Genomic DNA, 20,911 nt, shown 5'->3' with positions numbered 1-20,911 from the left:
GAAGCAGAGAGGTTCTGTCTCTCAATTCAGGGCTTGTCATAGCTGTCAACTTACAGATTTGAAAATAAGGGACCAGCAGCCTTGAAAATAAGGGATCAGCAGCCAAAATAAGGGATTTTCAGAGCACAGGTATGTTCAAATTCTGAGCCCCTCCAAGCCAAAGGCAGAAAGCCCAGCCAGCAGACAAACAAAGCCTCAAGCGGTGGTTCCCACAGCGCAGCAACCCGGTAAAGGGGATGCAGCAAGGAAAACCACCGTCACCTCTCCGCTGGGAAGCGCTGAGCAAAGGCGAGTCCCCAGGCAACGTGGCCGATTTGATCGGCACAAGGCATGCAAGCTCCACCCCCCCAGTCGTTCTTAGACTCCTTATTGGGTGAGCAACCCAGCCAAGCAACACAGTTGGAGCCTCCCTCCTCCCTGGCCGGCAGAGAGGGAGGGAGAGGAGCTGCTTCCTTTGAAACCTGGGAAATTTAAGGGACATCATCAATAAGGGACAGCAGCGGGACACAGCGCTGGGATAAGGGACTTTCCCGCCAAATAAGGGACGGTTGACAGCTATGGGGCTTGTACATAGCAGGGAGATATACAACCAAAAATACAGAGAAAAACTCTCTTGGAACTGCAATCAGAGGACATGCAGCTAGGTCATTGAAGATCACACCGCTCAGCCTGTTTGCTAAGCAACACCCCTGCTCATCCCACCTACAGGAATCCAAGAATCCTGATTTCAAGAGGCTTTGTGTGTGTAGACACACAACAGGATATCTCTGACATTCAAGTTTGACTATGAATGAATAGTCTCTAAAGTAGCCAAGTCGCTAAGTACAGATTAATCCTGTGTTTATTTGTCTTGGTGTTGCATAAGCCCTTTTTTTCTGATCCAGCAGCCGGAAGCTAGGTTTAAATCAGCAAACACAAGCATCACAAATAAATCTATTATTCCCTAGTAGGTGCTCAGAGGAATCAAAAACTGAATTAGTTCATTCAGTGTGCATTGGAATTATTAATGTCACTTCAAATGCAAAGTGCAGGAGATGACACTCCCCCCCGCACCGTCTTGTTGACATTTGCCAATCAACATGCACCGGTCATGTTAATAATCTGAGGGTGACAGATTGAGGTCAGACTCTGTTCACTATTCAAGGGCAACAATTAGATCTTTGGAGGATTAGTGCTCAACAGATGAGAGGCCGCTAGGGCAAAACGATCACCAGTAGTTTCCAGATTCCAGACTAAAGGAAGTCTCGTGATAATCCTGCACTGGAGCTGGAGCCAAAGACTAAGATCCACAGCAGGTTTGCACAACTTGCTACAACTCAGAAAGGCAGTGTACAGTGGTACCTCAGGTTACATACGCTTCAGGTTACATACGCTTCAGGTTACATACGCTTCAGGTTACAGACTCTGCTAACCCAGAAATAGCGCTTCAGGTTAAGAACTTTGCTTCAGGATGAGGACAGAAATTGTGCTCCGACTGCGCGGCGGTAGCGGGAGGCCCCATTAGCTAAAGTGGTGCTTCAGGTTAAGAACAGTTTCAGGTTAAGAACGGACCTCCGGAATGAATTAAGTACTTAACCCGAGGTACCACTGTAGTGTCAAGTGGGCATGGGCAGCAGAACTGGACTCAAATCCTTAATCTGTATAAATATCATTGGGTGGCATCTAAGGATGAGTGAATCTCTCCATTTCAGTTCCTCCTAGTTTCCCATTTTTCCACTCCAAAGTTCAGTTCTCCACATTTCCACATCAATTTGTGATCATCATCATCATCATCATCTTTAAAGTCCTCATGAAAATGCATCAGCATTGTAGCATGGATTTCTCCCAATATACACATTTTTTGTATGACGTTCTGCAAAGCAATTCCCCCTGATATAATGCCTTTTTGCCTGCATCAGTAATATCTGCATTCTTATGCACACTTTACCCTAATATATGCATTTTGTGCACATTACTCGGTTGGGGAACTGACGACGGAGTGATGGTGTGAACCCTTAAAATACAAATTCCACCCAAGATAGATGATGATGAATGATTTTAAGAGATTTTCTTCATAGGGAATGGAAGGAAGCAAGAAACAATGCGAGCCATATTATTTATGGTATGAAATGTGTGTGTGTATGTGTGTTTGCACTTAGTTTTTGCACAGAAAATTCCAAGGCAGGATATTTCAAATTCTAGATCTGCTCCTAATTACCCTCTATCCACTCTCTTGATCCCAGACTGAGTAACTGCTTTAACTGAGAAATCTTTTCCTTCCCAGCATTCCACCTTCGGGGAGATTTGCCCTCCATATTACCTTAATGGGACATCCTCCAAGTTTTTGCCTCCTCGAATCCAGTCACGTTCTAGAACACAGTGCATTGCGAGGGTTTTAAAGGTTGCAAGCACCAGCACTTTCAACTGAGCCTGGAAAAGAACAGGTAACCACTGCAGCTGGTATATGATCACTGCGATGGGCTCTGATTGCCACCCACCCACCAACATTCTGGCTGCTGCATGTTATGCAAGCTGTGGTTTTTTAAAACAGTCTGACATAGCGAGCGCTGAAAATTACGTGACTTATGAGCAGCTGAGCACCAGATTCTCTTACTCCCAGTGAGATGACACTTGGCAAACCAGCCCAAGCTGATAAAAGCTCTCAATTCCTACAACATCTTTTAGACATCCAGGGGGAAATGCTGAGACCAGTGGAAGATCCAAAATGCATACTTGAACATTCAGGGGGAGAGCATCCCAACCTCAGACAAGTTATACAGCCTCTACTAGGACCAACAAAATGTAAGAACATCAGAACGCGCTGGATCAGGCCAATATCCCACCTGATCCAGCATTCACTTCTCACAGTAGCCAACCAGCAGGGGCGAACGAAGGCGTCATGACACCCGGGGCAGCAAACCACTATGTACGGTGCATGTGCAGCATCGCTATCTACAGCGCATGCACCGTACGTAGCAACGCCACACATGCGCTGTACATAGTGGTTTGCCACTGGCACTGATCCAGCACCGTACAGACGGTGCCAGGATCCTCTGCTTGCAGCTGTAGTGGCGACGGAAGGATCCCACCGCCGTCCTTATGGCGCTCAAGCGGCGCCAGGGGCAAACCGCTATGTACAGCACATGTGTGCGGCGGCGCACATGCACTGTGCATAGCGGTTTGCTGCCGGCCCTGGAATCCTCTGCTCACGGCTGCAGCCACAAATGAAGGATCCTCCATGTGCGGCTGCAGTGGCGCAATGGCTGCTCACGCTGCTGCGAGCACCTGCGGGGTGCCTTCTTGTCACCCCCCCAGACATGGCACCCGGGGCGCACCCCCCCCCTGTTGCGACACCACTACCAACCAGATGCCTATGGGATGCTCGCAAGCAGGATCCAAGCAAAACAGCGCTCTAACATCTGGCAGTTTCCAGCAGCTGGTATTCTAAAGCATGCAGCATCCATTCATGGAGACAGAACATCATCATCGTCTTCATCACTAGTAGCCACTGATGGCCTGGGTGGCATCCAGCTACACAGTTGCACTAGTGAGAGGTATTTAGGCTATGCAGGTCCCCTGCCCTCTCCTCTCCCCGTGCAACCCCACCCCCAACAACACCTAAATCTGTTATGGATTTCTCTCAACCCTCCAGAGCAGATCTAGGGAAGCCCAGAGGGAGGAGGGAGGATGGGGAAGTACAATTGTGCAAGTAAAACTCTTTGCACCAGGGCAGCAGTTCTCAACCTGTGGCTCCCCTGATGTTGTTGGACTACAACTCCCATCATCCCTGAGCTCTGGCCTTGCTAGCTAGGGGTGATGGGAGTTGTCATTCAACAACATCTGGGGACCCACAGTTTGAGAAAGGGTGCTCTAAGGGAACAGTTTAGTTGGATGTCAACCATATTTTTTTTGCAGCAGGGTGGAGAACCTGGAGAGTCCTAAGTACAAAGTTCGCATTCCTGTTCTAAAAAAATGTGTTTGATTTGTGCTCCCTGTGTCCCCCCTCCACTGCACTACTGGTTGTATTACGTTGTCTTGAGCCCTTTGAAAGAAAATCAGAATTAACATGGGACTAATCATAAGGAAATCAGCCTCATGCAACTCATATGAATGGGCCTTTTCTTGATAAACCCATATTCTGTTCTAGACAAAGCAGCAAACCCAGTATATTTATGGATGCTCCATTGTTCCACCGTACAGAAACAGTGAGCTGTATCAAGCTCCAAAGTTCACAAACGGTGCAGCCCTCCTGGAATTCTCTTGATCTGGATTCTTCCACCCTCAGATTTTAGAGTTCTGAAAGAATTGTCTGCTCTTGCTTTCTGAAGGGAAACCATGTGTTAGGGATCCTCCATTGTTAAATTTGTACAGAGTTCTGTATTTTGCCACTGGTCCTTTAGACCTGTTGCCATCTTTCCTAAAGCATGGTTAGGGGACCTGTGTTCCTCTTTAAGTTGTCAGACTCAATTCCCATCAGCTCCAGCCAGCATGGCAAATGATCAAGGGTAATAGGAGCTGTAGTAAAAATAAATAAATTCCCCATGCCTTCCCTAAGACACCCTAATAGAATGGGGAGTTGACTGAGCTCTTATCAATGGGAGAAAACATCTAGGAGTGATTGTGTCAACCATCAGAGACATTGTCCCCTTTCAGAAGTCAGCCAAAGCTCTGCAAGGTCTAACAGTCAGGGGTAGTTTGATGACTCCTAAGGTAGTTCATAGCTACGCAAGATCACTTCCCTGTTTGTCAAAACTGTAATGTTCTTTGGGGATGTCTGTGTGAATTTTGCAATTAGAGTTGTGTAAAGGTTCACCCCAGTTCTTACAGCTGGCCTTTGCTTTCTACAAACGGGTCGTGTTATTCTTGGCTTTCTGAAAAGGAAGGTGAAGAACACACAAATAGTCCCCAAGCCAAAACTTTGTGTACAAAACGAAGAATGAAAAATCTCACAGAACGAACGGCATGAGAAAGCGTCAAATACATTTTCCCCGTTGGAGTGGATAAGGGTTCTGCAAAGTTCATCAGAAGGTTAGAGCTGTTGAGAGAGGATTAGACAAATTCATGTAAGTTAAGTCTATCAATAGCTGCCTACTAGTCATGATCACAGATGAGCAAATCTGTCAATTCTGAGTTTTCTCTGTTCCTCATTTATCCAAATTTAAGTTCAGTTCTCTACATTTCCACAACAGACTGCACGGATGTAGCACATTCCCATTGCAGTTCCACTTCTGAAGTTCAAATTCTTTTTAGAAAGGGAGGGAGCATTGCTTCAATGCCTTGTACATGTGCCGTGTCAGGAAGATTTTGGACAGAGTCTCAAACAAAGATGTGCTCTCCCAAGCCCACATTCCTAGTCATGACCACAAAATGGAAGGTGGCAGGATCCCCATGGTCTACAGGGAGCTGGCTTCAGGTACCAGGTCCATTGGCAGACCAACTCTGCATTACAAAGATGCCTGTTAAAATGACACGAAGGTTGGCAACATCATCCCCACCAAATGGGAATTCCTTGCAGATGACCACAGTGCCTGGAGATGGACTGTCAGGTCATGCATCCATAGCAGTGACTAGAGGAGGAATGACTGCTTGGGGAAGAGCAGAGAGAAGAAACGCCATGGTGCATCTGAAGCATCACAACCAGACTCCTTCATCTTCTCCAGCTGCAACAAAACATGTTTCTCCCATGTCGGTCTCTACAGCCACAGCAGGAACCGTAGCCTTCCAACAGTCTGACTTCACCCAAAAACATGCACTCCACCATTGTCTCCTAGGATAGTCAACCAGCGTTAGAGCTTTCACGATTACAAAAAAACAGACCAGGCCTGGTGAAATCTCAGAAGCCAGAGATTTCTCCTATGTTGTCTTTTTGAGTCCTGTACGTGAATTTTTCCCTTCTCTGTGCCTTTCAGAGCCAGAATGCATTCTGCAGAAGAGCATTAACTGCAGAAATAATTATGAACTAATTCTGAAATAATTATGGCTGCCAGCAATCAGCTACAGCAGAGAACCTGTGTCCCTCCAGAACTTGCTGGACTGCAAACCCCATCATCCCTGACTATTGGCCATGCTGCCCAGGAGCTAGATTCCATCAACATCAAGAGGGCTGCAGATTCCCCAGCCTTGAAGTACAGATGATGTACAGTACATGTATCTGTCAAATGATACCAGGGCACAGAGCAAATATTTCTGGACTGCATAGAGAAGTCAGGGGTATGACCATAGCTCCAAACCAATAAAGGTAAATAATCAGGTTCTGCCAGCTTCATCATTTGCTGATTTCATGCTATTATTCTAATGCTCCAGGCTCAACTATGTGGATCTTGTTTCTCAGCGCAAGCAGTCAAACTGCAGCACTCACACACATTCCCGCTCACGCACCAACACGCACACCAACACACACAGAGAATCTTCCATTTTTAGCCAAGGCAGCTGCAGCTGGACAAGTATATAATAACAATCATTAGCCACCCATGGAAATGATAAGACCGTTTGGGGAACAAACTTTGCGGTGTTGGCGTTAGGGACATTGTGTTCCACCATAAAGTGTGGTCAGGCATTCAAGATGCCCAGCGCACAGCCCCAAACATTTTGAGCTGCTTCCAAGCTCCTTTAGCAAGCATTCCTGGGCAAAGATATCAGCCTTTGAGCAGCTGCCCAGACCGCACACACACAAACACACCGGCTTATTCCTCCCTTATTGCTGATAAAGATTTCATTTGATGTTTGAGCTGTAATCTTTGAGAGAGGCGGCAGATTACAGCTGCGGTTGCTGGCAGAAAAATCTCTTCCCCTCTTCAATAAGGAGAGTAAGTTCAAGCCTGGTGTGCAAATTTCATTTACTTGATTGGCAAAGCCCAGGGGTTCCAGGAAGGCACTCGGCCCTGATCACACTGCACAGTGCGGTGGTCACATAACTCCCGGAAAAGCTGGCAGTATAGGATACAAGCCAGTCTCTAAACTCCTGCCGTTAGCGAGTCTGAAAGATGGTGCCAGACACATAGAAACAGGCATGGTTCATGAAAATCTGGAGCTGCCAGGCTCAAGGAATGGCATTAGCCTTCATCCTAATAGATGCTTCCTTCAGGCATCCTTTAAAAGGAGCCAGTTGCTCGCTAAAACCCCACTGATTTCAGTAGGAAACACACTGTGATGAGGGATTGGTTGCTAAACCCCCCTGTGAGGGAAACAGGGGTCTCCTAATAACTCTCAGAAGCCTAACAAACTACAGCTCCCAGAATTCTTTGTGGGAAACCATGGCTGTTTAAAGTGGTACCATGGCACTTTAAAGTGGTACCATGGCACTAAGCTACAGTTAGAACTGGATATGGAACAAATGATTGGTTCAAAATTGGGAAAGGAGTAAGACAAGGCTGTATATTGTCTCCCTGCTTATTTAACTTATATGCAGAATTCATCATGAGAAAGGCTGGGCTGGATGAATCCCAAGCCGGAATTAAGATTGCCAGAAGAAATATCAACAACCTCAGATATGCAGATGACACAACATTAATGACAGAAAGTGAGGAGGAATTAAAGAACCTTTTAAGGAGGGTGAAAGAGGAGAGCGCAAAATATGGTTTGAAGCTCAACATCAAAAAATGAAGATAATGGCCACTGGTCCAATCACCTCCTGGCAAATAGAAGGGGAAGAAATGGAGGCAGTGAGAGATTTTACTTTCTTGGGCTCCATGATCACTCCAGATGGTGACAGCAGCCACGAAATTAAAAGACGCCTGCTTATTGGGAGAAAAGCAATGACAAACCTAGACAGCATCTTAAATAGCAGAGACATCACCTTGCCAACAAAGGTCCGTATAGTTAAAGCTATGGTTTTCCCAGTAGTGATGTATGGAAGTGAGAGCTGGACCATAAAGAAGGCTGATTGACAAAGAATTGATGCTTTTGAATTATGGTGCTGGAGGAGACTCTTGAGAGTCCCATGGACTGCAAGAAGATCAAACCTATCCATTCTTAAGGAAATTAGCCCTGAGTGTTCACTGGAAGGACAGATCGTGAAGCTGAGGCTCCAGTACTTTGGCCACCTCATGAGAAGAGAAGACTCCCTGGAAAAGACCCTGATGTTGGGGAAGATGGAGGGCACAAGGAGAAGGGGACGACAGAGGACGAGATGTTTGGACAGTGTTCTCGAAGCTACCAGCATGAGTTTGACCAAACAGCGGGAGGCAGTGGAAGACAGGAGTGCCTGGTGTGCTCTGGTCCATGGGGTCACGAAGAGTCGGACACGACTAAACAACTAAACAACTAAACAACAACAACAACAAAAATAGATGCTTCCTCAAGGCAACCTTTAAAAGCAGCCAGTTGCTCACTAAAATCCCACTGATTTCAATGGGACACAGATTGTGATGAAGGATGGGTTGCTAAACCCCCCTGTGAGGGAAACAGGGGTCTCCTAATAACTCTCAGCACCCTTAACAATCTACAGCTCCCAGAATTCTTTGTGGGAAACCATGGCTGTTTAAAGTGGTACCATGGCACTTTAAATGTAGGCTGTGAATGTGGCCTGAATCCTGAGGGGGGTTTTATGGACTGTACCACTCCATACTGCAGGTTGGGGAGAAGTCTCCAATGCTCGCAGCTGTTAAACAATAACTAACCTGTGTGGTAGGGGAGCAGTTCTAGCATAGTGTGTTGTTTCTTTGTTAGTTTTGTCCTTTCCTGGGACTTTCTTCTTTATGTATGCAAAAATGTGATTCTTCCCACCTGCATTCTGAGGTGGTACAGTCCAGTTCAGCAGCAGCAGGTATGGTGGGTTAGAGCGGAAAATCTGACATCTCTGTTACTTACCTGTATGAGGCTCCATCCAGGTTGGGGTTGTGCAGTTGAACCCGTGGGACTGCCAATCTGTTGCACCTGCAAGATACCCACCTCACCCCACACCACCCCCTCCCCAAACCTGATGCCCCCCATGTCTGCTTTACATGGAAGTCTTGACACTGCAATGCATTTGAATAAATGCAGACCGTGGGGATTTCTATGTTTCAATTTTGCTGGTGTTTTTTTCACCGCATTAGCATGAACTGATTTGATTCTGTAGAGGCAAGTTAACAGCAGAAGTAAACCACCATCAATTCATTTCTTCCTATTAAAAAAAAGACAAAGCTGGCGAGATGTACTGCCACATTTAAATATATATTCTTCCTGCTCAAGATATCTATTGCTTTGGAAAACACTAGGTGTTTTAGAAATCACTGGCTGCAAGGCTGGATTAAATGGCATTCTTCTAGTAATACAGTGGTACCTGTAGGTCCATTCTGGAGGTCCATTCTTAACCTGAAACTGTTCTTAACCTGAGGCACCACTTTAGCTAATGGGGCCTCCCGCTGCCGCTGCGCCGCCAGTGCGCGATTTCTGTTCTCATCCTAAGGTAAAGTTCTTAACTTGAGGTACTATTTCTGGGTTAGCGGGGTCTGTAACCTGAAGCGTCTGTAACCCGAGATACCACTGTACAGACATAACACAACCAAGTGCTAAAAAAATATGCTCTTATTCACTTTCTTCCTTGTATGTCTTTATAAGCATCTTTTGTGAAACAATGTACTGTATGGCCATTAGATCCAGTCGTGACCGACTGGGGTTGCGATGCTCATCTCGCTTTATTGGCTGAGGGGGCCGGCGTACAGCTTCCGGGTCATGTGGCCAGCATGACTAAGCCACTTCTGGCAAACCAGAGCAGCGCACAGAAACACTGTTTACTTTCCCGCCGGAGTGGTACCTATCTATCTACTTGCACTTTGACGTGCTTTCGAACTGCTAGGTGGGCAGGAGCAGGGACAGAGCAACGGGAGCTCACCCCGTCGAGGGGATTCGAACCGCCGACCTTCTGATCATCGAGTCCTAGGCTCTGTGGTTTAACCCACAGCTTACTGGACCTTAAAGATTCTTCTTGCTTCAAGGTACATGTTCCAATGATTTCTTGGAAGCCCTATATACTCTGGGTGCTTAAAAAGTCCCAAAGAATCAAAATCCATATTAAAAGCTTATCAGTTGATATGAAATTCACTGCCTGTTATACTTTAAAAGATAGATAGATAGATAGATGATAGATAGATAGATAGATAGATAGATAGATAGATAGATAGATAGATAGATAGATAGGGAGAGATAGATAGATAGATAGATAGATGATAGATAGATAGATAGATAGATGATAGATAGATAGATGATAGATAGATAGATAGAGATAGAGAGATAGATAGATAGATAGATAGATAGATAGATAGATAGATAGATAGATAGATAGATAGATAGATAGATAGATATAGATAGATAGATGATAGATAGATAGATAGATAGATGATAGATAGATAGATAGATAGATAGATAGATAGATAGATAGATAGAGATAGATAGATAGATAGATAGATAGATAGATGATAGATAGATAGATAGATAGATAGATAGATAGATAGATAGATATAGATGATAGATAGATAGATAGATAGATAGATAGATAGATAGATAGATAGATAGATAGATAGATAGATAGATATAGATAGATAGATGATAGATAGATAGATAGATAGATGATAGATGATGTATAGGTGGCAGTAATGGTAAGGGGACCCCAGTCACAGACGACTCTGGGGTTGCAGCGCTCATCTTGCTTTACTAGCCAAGGGAGCCGGCGTACAGCTTCCGGGTCATGTGGCCAGCAGGACTAAACTGCTTCTGGCGAACCAAAGTAGCACACAAAAATGCCGTTTACCTTCCCGCTGGAGTGGTACCTATTTATCTACTTGCACTTTGACGTGCTTTCAAACTGCTAGGTTGGAAGGAGCTGGGACCGAACAATGGGAGCTCACCCCGTCACAGGGATTTGAACCGCTGACCTTCTAATCGGCAAGCCCAAGCCTCAGTGGCCAAATAAATTAGCCAAAATGTATAAAAAATGTGTCAAGTTGGAAATGTAAACAAACAGAAGGGTCATTTTTTCATATGTGGTGGACAAGTGAAAAATATCCATTCTACAGCGTGGTTTTGGCGCCCCCTGCAGCATGGCGTCCATTGTGACCACGCCAGTCAGGTCACCCTCAAACCACCTCTGGATGGGTGACGTGAAACTCTAGGATGATTGTAGGGAAATGGAAGAAATTGAACCTTGGGAAGGAATAAGATGAAAAGAGACACACAAGGATGTTCCTGATGCTTTGCGTTATTGATTTATTTGCCTTACTTTCCATTGCTTGCGTCAAGGAGCTCAGAGTGTGTTAAAATAAACCCCTTATTTATTTCTGCTCTGTGGTTTCCCATAAACTTGACAGCTCTAGCCAGGGAGACACACAGCAGAGATTTATGAAGTCCTTGATGGACTGCGTTGGGCTTGGGTGCATCGGATCTTGTGTAAGTCTAGGTTCAGCCAAGAAACAATGGTTTGCCCAGGGCTATCTAGTTCAGTGTTTCCCAACCACTGTTCCGCGGCACACTAGTGTGCCGCGAGATGTTGCCTGGTGTGCCGCGAGATGTTGCCTGGAGGGAGGCGGGCGAGTCGGGCGGTGAGAGGCGGGGCGGCGGCGGCGGCGAGGAGAGGCCGCCCAGCGCAGGGCTCTCGCCGTCTGCCTGCCTGGCTGCCTGAGAGCTCGGCGGGCAGCGCCTCCGTCCGCAGCGCCCGCCTCGCGGCTCTCATTCCCTGCCCCTGCCAAAGCTCACCCAGCCAAGGCGCGCTCTCCTTCCTGCCTCGCTTTGCTGCCTCCTCCCCCCCCCCACCCCCAAAGCTTGGAGGTTCCCCGGCAAGGGGGAGGGAAAAAAATTGAAACTTACACTTTCGTGCATCCCTCCCGGCGTGACGCTGTGCGCTGACGTCACGGGGCTGTAATGGTGGTGTGCCTCGAGATTTTTTTCATCAAACAAGTGTGCCTTTGCCCAAAAAAGGTTGGGAAACACTGATCTAGTGAGCCTGCAGCTCGGCACTGGCTTGGACTTTGACTCTCCACTTTCAAACCTCCTCTCGTTGCCCTATATTCCATGGGGCACCACCCATCCAGAACCAGATTCTGACCATAGATGGTTTGGGAGATCTGTTTAGATCTGTTGTTGGGAAGGAGCCGGGTGGCAGTGAGGGAACCACCTGAGTGTGCCCTACCAGAAGCGGAAGAAGGTAGCAAAGAAAACACAAAGAGTGACTGGGGAAAGTTTTGTGGGAAACACAGCAGCTGCAATAATAGGGAAGTAGCCTGAAGGCAAAGCATCACGCCAGGAACTTCTAATGGGAAACAAACAGAAGTTGGGTCTGCAGATCCAGCCTGGGGAAGGGAAAAGAGTTAAGTAAATGTTAGAAACTAAGGTGCTTGCTTAGTTTTTAAAGCCCTTAACACTTTAGGGATCATCTATGCTTCCTTTCGTGACTTGCTTTCCAGGAACAGCTCTGCACTTTCCAGGTCTTCTGTGTCTGAGCAGGTTTTTTTTGTTTTATTCCATGCCACTTTCCCTGGGAAAACCCGCTGTTTGCCGCTGAATCAGAACAAATCAGTCTCTTAAGCTCAAGCCAAGGAATAGTATTCTTTATGAAATTGAATATCAATATACGTATCAAGACTGAAGAAGCCCGGAAACTACCTTGGGAGTTTGCTACCTGCAAGCCCCAGTAAAAGGGCTCCATCAGGAGTGAACAGCAGCCTTACTTGGACTGCCAGGGCAAAACAGGTGCAAAATGCCAGCACCTTGTCTACAACTTCATTAACATCAATCTACAACTTCACTGAGGGACACGGATGGCGCTGTGGTCTAAACCACAGAGTCTAGGACTTGCCGATCAGAAGGTCCGCGGTTCGAATCCCCACAACGGGGTGAGCTCCCATTTTTCGGTCCCAGCTCCTGCCAACCTAGCAGTTTGAGAGCACGTCAAGTGAAAGATAAATAGGTACCGCTCCGGTGCGAAGGTAAACAGCGTTTCCGTGCGCTGCTCTGGTTCGCCAGAAGCGGCTTAGTCATGCTGGCCACATGACCCAGAAGCTGTCTGCGGACAAACGCCGGCTCCCTTGGTCAATAAAGCAAGATAAGCACGCAACCCCAGAGTCGTCCGTGACTGGACCTAACGGACAGGGGTACCTTTACCTTTACTTTACAACTTCACTAGCATCTCTCAAGTATTGTGAACAACACCAAACTTTCCCTTTGTTGGTATCTTCATGAACTTACCTAAAAAGATAAAGAAAACAAAAGACTGAGTTTTGCATAGGGTTGACATATTTCAAAAATTGTAAATCCGGACACAAAAGTTGTCGGACTTTCTTTTTTAGGACCCATCCTATCAACTGGGACCTCATGGTGAATGGAGAGTAAGAAACCGAAATGACTAGCAAGAGTATTGCCCAATTATTTGGTTTGGAAATTTCTTAATGGGCCAACACAGCTATCTTTATTTTTTTGATAGAAAAGATGTAACAGCATTCTTTGTCATGAACTAAATGTGCAGACAATGACACTGAGGTCTGCAGCTGGAACCTGAAGGAGGAGAAAGCAAGCCTCTGGGAATGAAAGATCTCTGTCTGTTTCCAAGGCACAGCCAATTAATCTGTAATAAAATGGCCATAATAGTTTGTGTTTATCTGACATAATTGGCCCCAAGGGATCATATTAAGGACTTACCAAATTGAAATATATGAGGAGGAAGCCTCTGAAAAGGCAGGTCGGAAATTTGATTGCCAGAAATCTCTCTGTGGTGTTAGAGATGGGGACGATCAGATTAATTAATCCGCCACGTCCTCAAAGCACTCATTCATCTGCACTTTTACACCATTAGGCTGAAGAGTGATTATCACTGCTGCAATCCTATCACTTAGCTGGGCAGAAGTTTTGCTGAACTCAGATGGGCTTGCTCAGTGAAGACATGCATAGGAATGCACTATAAAGGTTGAGAAATACCCCTGCCGTGGCTTGAATCAATGTCAATCAGTTAAACAGAATATTGTTTTCATTGTGTGTGTGTGCACGCATATGTTTTTGTTCTTGAGTTAATGATCTTTTATTATGTTTTTATGTACGTTAGAAGCTGCCCAGTGTGGCTGGGGCTACACAGCAGGAGGGACGGGGTGTAAATAAGAAAATTAATCATCATCATCAACATCATCATCTTGGAAGATTGCTACTGTTGCTTATTTGGAAGGTCTGCTCTATCCCATACCTTTTCATGGAAGAATGGGCAAGAATCCATCTCCTTCCCCATGTAAAAGGCTTTTTATATGAGCCTTTTACACAAGTAAATAAAAGTGGTTACAGGGTTTTTTGTTTTTAACATTTGTATCTGTCTTCCATGACTCTTAGGGTTACACACACACACACACACACACACACACACACACATATATATATAAAATTTCTGTTCTACAATTTAAAGTACTCATTTTTAAATCCTTAAGATATTAATGACTTCCCTTCTTTTCTTTCCATGGTTCATTGAGACAAGAGCAACTTTTCGAAGTCTCTGGTATTCTCTGTTCTGCTTTCCTCAATAAAGAAACTAGCTGTAAGTTAGCCAAGTGTTTTACTCTCTTTCTCTGATTTGTGAATGACCTGCTCTCCTTGTCTGCTCCCTGACACAACATGGCCAATGATCTCGGAGAAGTTGAGGTTCAGCAACATCTGGAATGAGGCATGTTCCCATTCCTTGGAGTGTTGGGCAAGGACTGATGAAGTCCAGACCCAAATCCCTAGTCATTAAAAGTTCAGTAGGCAACTTCAGGCCATTCACTGCCTCTTAGCCTAGGGATGGCTAAGACATGTGGCTGGACTTCCAATTCCTACCAGCCCTAGCCAGCATGACTTAATGGTCAAGGTTGATGGGAGTTGGAAGCCAGCAACATCTGGAGTGCCACCAACTCCTCCACCCTTGCCCTAAAATACCACTGTCTAAACCAGGCATGGCCAAACTTGGGCCTCCAGATGTTTTGGGACTACAATGCCCACCATCCCTGACCACTGGTCCTGTTAGCTAGGGATGATGGGAGTTGTAGTCCCAAAACATTTGGAGGGTCAAGTTTGGCCATGCCTGGTCCAAACCTATCTCACAGGATTGTGGTGAGGATAAAGTGGGAGGAGCAGCAATTATAATAATAATTTATTATTTGTACCCCGCCCATCTGGCTGGGTCTCCCCAGCCACTCTGGGTGGCTTCCAACAAAGATTAAAAATACATTAAATGTCACACATTAAAAACTTCTCTGAACAGGGCTGCCTTCAGGTGTCTTCTAAATGTCAGGTAGTTGTTTATCTCTTTGTCATCTGGTGGGAGGGCGTTCCACAGGGTGGGCACCACTACCGAGAAGGCCCTCTGACTGGTTCCCGGCAGCTTTGCTTCTCGCAGTGAGGGAACGGCCAGAAGGCCCTTGGCGCTGGACCTCAGCATCCGGGCAGAATGATGGGGGTGGAGATGCTCCTTCAGGTATACTGGACCAAGGCCGTTTAGGGCTTTGAAGGTCAACACCAACACTTTGAATTGTGCTCGGAAATGTACTGGAAGCCAATGTAGAAGAACCAGGTATGCCACCCTGAGTTCAAATGGTGTCCTTCTTTATTTTGAAGTGCTCCCCAACATTGAAAAAGGTTTGAGAAGAGATCCATTTTATTCTATCAAAAGTTATCCCTGTCGCACTTCAGCAGGTAATTGTTCATACATGGTACCATCTCAGGATGGATGCTTGCTTATGGAACAAAATATTGATACCCTTGAGTAACTAAATTCAATATAGACACAATGGCATGTCCATAAATGCATGCACGTTTAGCCCAAGTCATAGAAAGCCTATATAATAGATTGTATGTTAACCACAGGCTGGTTGGGAGTCAATGGTCAAAACAAAGGAATGACAACGTAAAGGGGGAACTTTTGTTTAACATCCAGTCCATTCATAACTACCTAATGTTTGGTTTTATATCTTTTTCCTCAGCTTCATCATCGCTATCGTCCACTTGCTGGATGACCAAATCGGTAGACCCGTCCTCTACAATTTCCACATCGGATCTGTTGTCTTCACCGTAATTCCAGTTAGAATCCTTGTCCTCTTCTAGTGGGAACTCAGGTGGTGGCTCAGTGTCCAAATCAATGCGGATGCTATCTATGCCAGCTTCGAAGAGGCACTCATTGCAAAGTCTGTAGCGCCTCGTCCCTTCTTGGACCACTTGCTCCGTCATCTCAGTCACGTGACACTTGCATTTTCTGCAGATGGGCTTGCAAGCTTGATGGATTGTTCGGAAATGGCTGCTCAGGTGATCCAGCCTGCTGAATCTCTTTCCACATGCTTCACACGGATACGGCCGTTCTCCCGTATGGCAGCGAAGGTGGCGCTTCAGGTCTGCTTTCCGCTTTACCACATGCATGCAGAAGGGGCATTTGAACCTCATCCTAGGCAGATCATCATCCGCCCAGTTCCCCATCACACCCAGTACCAAGGGCATGCTAGGGTATGGCTCTTCCCCTTTGGAAGATTTTGACTTGCCAGCAGGGTGTGGAGAATCATGCTCTTGCTGTGACACAGCCGAGCCTCTGGGGACGGTGTCGGATCCCTGGCCGTACTGGTAGCTGGAATGGCCAGAGTCACCTTCCAAATCAATTTGGACGTCCTCTTCAGATGGAGAAGTGTGGCTTATAGGCTCTGAAACTCGCTCTTCAAGTTTACTTGCCTTATAGTGAGGAACATCACAGGGTTGTGGCAGCCCTATATGTCTACTGGTTTTCTTCATGGGTTCTTGCCTTTGGTCATGCTTGGACAGCTGCTGGGCATTTCTCTGAGTGGCTGGGTAATAATTGAAATTGGTCCAAGAATTTCCACCCACTATACATGTCCCTTGATCTGGTCTTAAGTGCGAATGAGGGGGACTGCTCTCCGTTCTCCACCCAGTCCCATACAGGCATAAACGCTCCACGCCATTCGAGTTCACTTCCTTGTCCGAGAGACTAAAATAGCGATCTTTTTCCTTCTCGCTGATGTCCAAGGAGGATTTAATGAATGTCTTGCAAACACTAATAAACGTCAGTCACTAATAACGTCAGAAGGTGTCCTTCTTCTCAGTCTCGTTCTGGGAAATGGTTGCACATGCATCCCAGATTTTACATTGATTCTTCTTCACACTGGGATATAAATAAAGCATAGTCTTGACCACAATTGACCTGCTGCTTGCCTTGGCTCCTCCTGTCACACTTTGGTGAAATAGCAAAGAAGACCGGCACCAAAGAAGGCCTGTACTCAGTAATCGGAATGGATTTCTGCATTAATTTTTTTCTGCAGCCTTCTCCACTGTCCAGGGACTCCGCTTGAAGGTTTTCTAGAGTCTGCAGCCAAGGGAAGACGTGGGAATTGAAAGAGAAGGGCAGCAAAATGATTAAAGAGCTGTTGAGCTTGACTTGGGAGCAAAGCGGGTGGCGGGGGGGGGGGAAGAGAATTAAATAGATATCACTTGGCCCAATCAAAACTGACAGGTGGGGAGGCTTGCAAAACAGCTGGTTGTATTCTGAGGGTGTAGGTAGGAGAAGAGAAAGAAAAGGAAGTGGGAAGTTTAGGTTTAGTCGGAAGGAAACGAAATGCAAGCTGGCACCCAGGAAAATCTGAAGGCAGCCCGTCTCTAGCGTGAATCTAAGATAATGAGTTGGTTTTGCATGTGCAACGAAGTTCAGTTGACTCATCGTGTCAATGCTTGGGCTGACTTTAATGGTGTAACAATATACAGATGGGCTGATTCACACATCCATGTTCTCTGTCCTATATGTGAATTTACTCTGCCATTTTGAGGTGGCTTCTGTGGCAGTGATGGGCTGAGCTGCTGTTATGTCACAGAGAGATGGGGTTGGGCAGACAGGGGGCAGATCAATTCAAACCCCACCACCTTATGCCAGGCTGAGTGTGGTAGTATTGGAATGAGTGGCTAAGATGACCTCCCACTGGTTGCCAAATGAGCAGGCACGTGGGATCGCCATTAGCTGGAGCCAACCAAAAGGCCCCAAATGATGCACTCTAAGGGGGGAGCAGCTGGCATGGTCCTAGTTCCACTGGATCCTAAGCTGGTCTCTGTCCCACTGAAAATAAGTAATTCTCAGCCCTTTTTTCTGATTGGAGCCAATCAGAATGAAAGGAATGGGCCTTGAAGGATTGACTCCTAGGGTCATTGTGAAGAGGTTCATGGGAAGAACACAGAGGACCTGTTGTTCTGTCTTCTCTAAAGCTAAGCACTTTGGGGCACTAAAAGCACAGAGTGCTTCAGTTTCAAAAGAACGGTGTGCAAGATCCCAGAAAGCACAACTTAAGTCATTCCAAAAGATGGTAATAATGATAATGATTATTATAATAAATTATTTATATCCTGCCCTCCCCAGCCGAAGCCGGGCTCAGAATGGCTAACAACAATAAAAGTAACACAACATTCTAAAATCAATTCATTTTAAGATCAATTCAAAATCAAATTAATGGAAACCATTGGGCAAGAGTTCTATGAGGATTACCAAAGGAGGGGGTCAGACTGTTCCCTGGCCAAAGGCCTGGTGGAACAGCTCTGTCTTGCAGGCCCTGTGGAAAGATGTCAAGTCCCACAGGGCCCTAGTCTCTTGTGACAAAGCATTCCACCAGATCGGGGCCACGGCCAAAAAAGCCCTGGCTCTGGTTGAGGCCAGCCTAACCTCCCTGTGGCCCAGGACCTCCAAGATGTTTTTGTTTGAAGACCATAAGGTCCTCCGTGGGACATACCAGGAGAGGCGGTCCCATAGAGCACTCCAAATAATTTCCCAAGTATGTGCACAGAAAATAGTAGATCTATCTGAAAAGCAAAACCATGGAGATCTGCAATGATTGTTGCAGTGCATCCCTATTTATTTTTATTGTATAATCTTAAAAGGTAAAGGGACCCCTGACCATTAGGTCCAGTCATGGCCGACTCTGGGGTTGCGACACTCATCTCGCTTTATTGGCTGAGGGAGCCGGCGTACAGCTTCCGGGTCATGTGGCCAGCATGACTAAGCCGCTTCTGGTGAATCAGAGCAGCACACGGAAACGCCGTTTACCTTCCCGCCAGAGCAGTACCTATTTATCTACTTCCACTTTGACGTGCTTTCGAACTGCTAGGTTGGCAGGAGCAGGGACCGAGCAACGGGAGCTCACCCCGTCGCAGGGATTCAAACCACCGACCTTCAGATCAGCAAGCCCTAGGCTTTGTGGTTTAACCCACAGCGCCACCCATGTATAACCTTAGGATGCTGAATATTCTTATATGGAGCATGGCTGTGACTATCATGAAGTAATACTGCTCTTCTGAATTTCCCACTAACTGTTTAAAACTTTCCTGTTCCTGCAAGCCTTTGTCTCAGGGCTGGCTCCAGATTTTGGAGGGCCCTTGTGCAAGAGGTCTTCTCCCTGGGTATGTCTACCTCCTTACTACAAGCTGCTCAAGCTGCTCACCTTCTTCCTCATGATTCTCCCACCTGCTTGCTCATCAGGTAGAGAGCCAAGGAGCAATCGAGCAACAGCATCTCCTACCTGCCTGCCTCTGACCACCACACCTTGGCCAGAGGGGAAAATGGGTGGAAAAGAAGGCAGGCCACAATGGGGAAGAAGAGCAATAGGTGCCTGTCAATGTCCGCCCCCCAGTGGCGTAGGGTGGGGGGTGCAGGGGGAGGCGGCCACACCGGGCGCAACATCTGGGGGTTAGGGTTAGGGGGCGCAAATCCATGGGTTAGGGGGTGAAAATTACCTGCCTTGCCCCGGGTGCTGACAACCCACGCTACGCCACTGCCGCCCCCCTCTGCTGGTGTGGGGGCTTTGTCTGTTCCCTAACCATACCAATCCTTGATGCCAGTTCTCATTTGTCATGCCGAGCAGATGATTGTTATGTGATGCATCCTGATTTTAGAATTTTTAAAGATCCGCTGAGCTGGTTTCCTTTTCTCATTCCCAGGAAATTGCACATAGGCTCACAGTCACCGTGGTGGCAATAATCAGGCTTTCTACCATTCACTGCTGATCTTTTGTGGGTCCATCATGATGGATTGTCTCGTGTTTTTGGACTCTCCTTGGGGGTGTGGCTAGGAGAGCTGTCACAATGAGCTCGTGCGTTCTTAAATTTAACCACTGCATTGCTGGGTCAGCCAATCAATATTAGCCAGAACAGCTGGATGAAAATGCCATGTTCAAAGGCACTATACCTTTGAACACCCCATGCCAGGAGTTCTTGTTGAAACTGCACTGAAAAGGCTATATCAAGAACTCTGCCCAAACTTAAATGTTGTATCCAAACTTACCATTACTTTAAAACTATCGTACTTACACGTTGTGTTTAAATTTACTACTAGCTTCAAACTGTTATTCTTAGCAGAATACACACGTTTTTCATTTCAACTCTTGAGTAGGAATTATTCCTTATATTGAAACTTTTGGCCAGAGTTCTTGATATATCCTTTTCACCCCATGCCAGGGGCATATAACAGGGAAGGGCTCTTGCAATGTGGGCTTCCTTTCCAGAGGCATAGGTCTAGCTGCTATCAGTCTGGCGGTTCCCTCTCTGCAAGGTGTGAGGTTACAGGGAACCAGGCAGAGGGCCTTCTCGGTGGTGGCGCCCGCCCTGTGGAACACCCTCCTATCAGATGTCGAAGAAATAAACAACTATCTGACTTTTAGAAGTCATCTGAAGGCAGCCCTGTTTAGGGAAGTTTTTAATGTTTGATGTTTTATTCCATTTTTAATCTGCTGGGAGCTGCCCAAGTGGCTGGAGAAACCCAGCCAGATGGGCAGGGTATAAATTATTATTATTATTATTATTATTATTATTATTATTATTATTATTATTATTTTATTATTATTAGATTCTGAACTAGATCGGCCCTCCATCTCAACATGCAAGCATCTTTTTATCCTTCCTACTGCTTAAATGCTTGCATTGGTGTAACTCCAAAGTTTAAGTGCATAGCTGGTGTGTGGCAAAAAAAAAAGCTTGC

The 20,911-nt window shown here is 46.2% G+C and overlaps 1 long non-coding RNA gene and 1 pseudogene across 2 annotated transcripts in view; both read right to left on the bottom strand.

The window, feature by feature from the left end:
* LOC308593205 overlaps nt 1-20,911 on the bottom strand; it is a 751,641-nt gene that overhangs the window by 195,776 nt on the left and 534,954 nt on the right. The window lies entirely within an intron of this gene.
* On the bottom strand, nt 15,538-16,959 carry LOC308593598 (zinc finger and BTB domain-containing protein 8A pseudogene; annotated as a pseudogene). Its single transcript has one exon. The product of its transcript is annotated as a zinc finger and BTB domain-containing protein 8A pseudogene (transcript).

Source organism: Podarcis bocagei (genome assembly GCF_964188305.1).
Source record: "Podarcis bocagei genome assembly, chromosome: 8".
NCBI lineage: Eukaryota > Metazoa > Chordata > Lepidosauria > Squamata > Lacertidae > Podarcis > Podarcis bocagei.
This window is presented reverse-complemented; position numbering and strand designations above follow the sequence as displayed.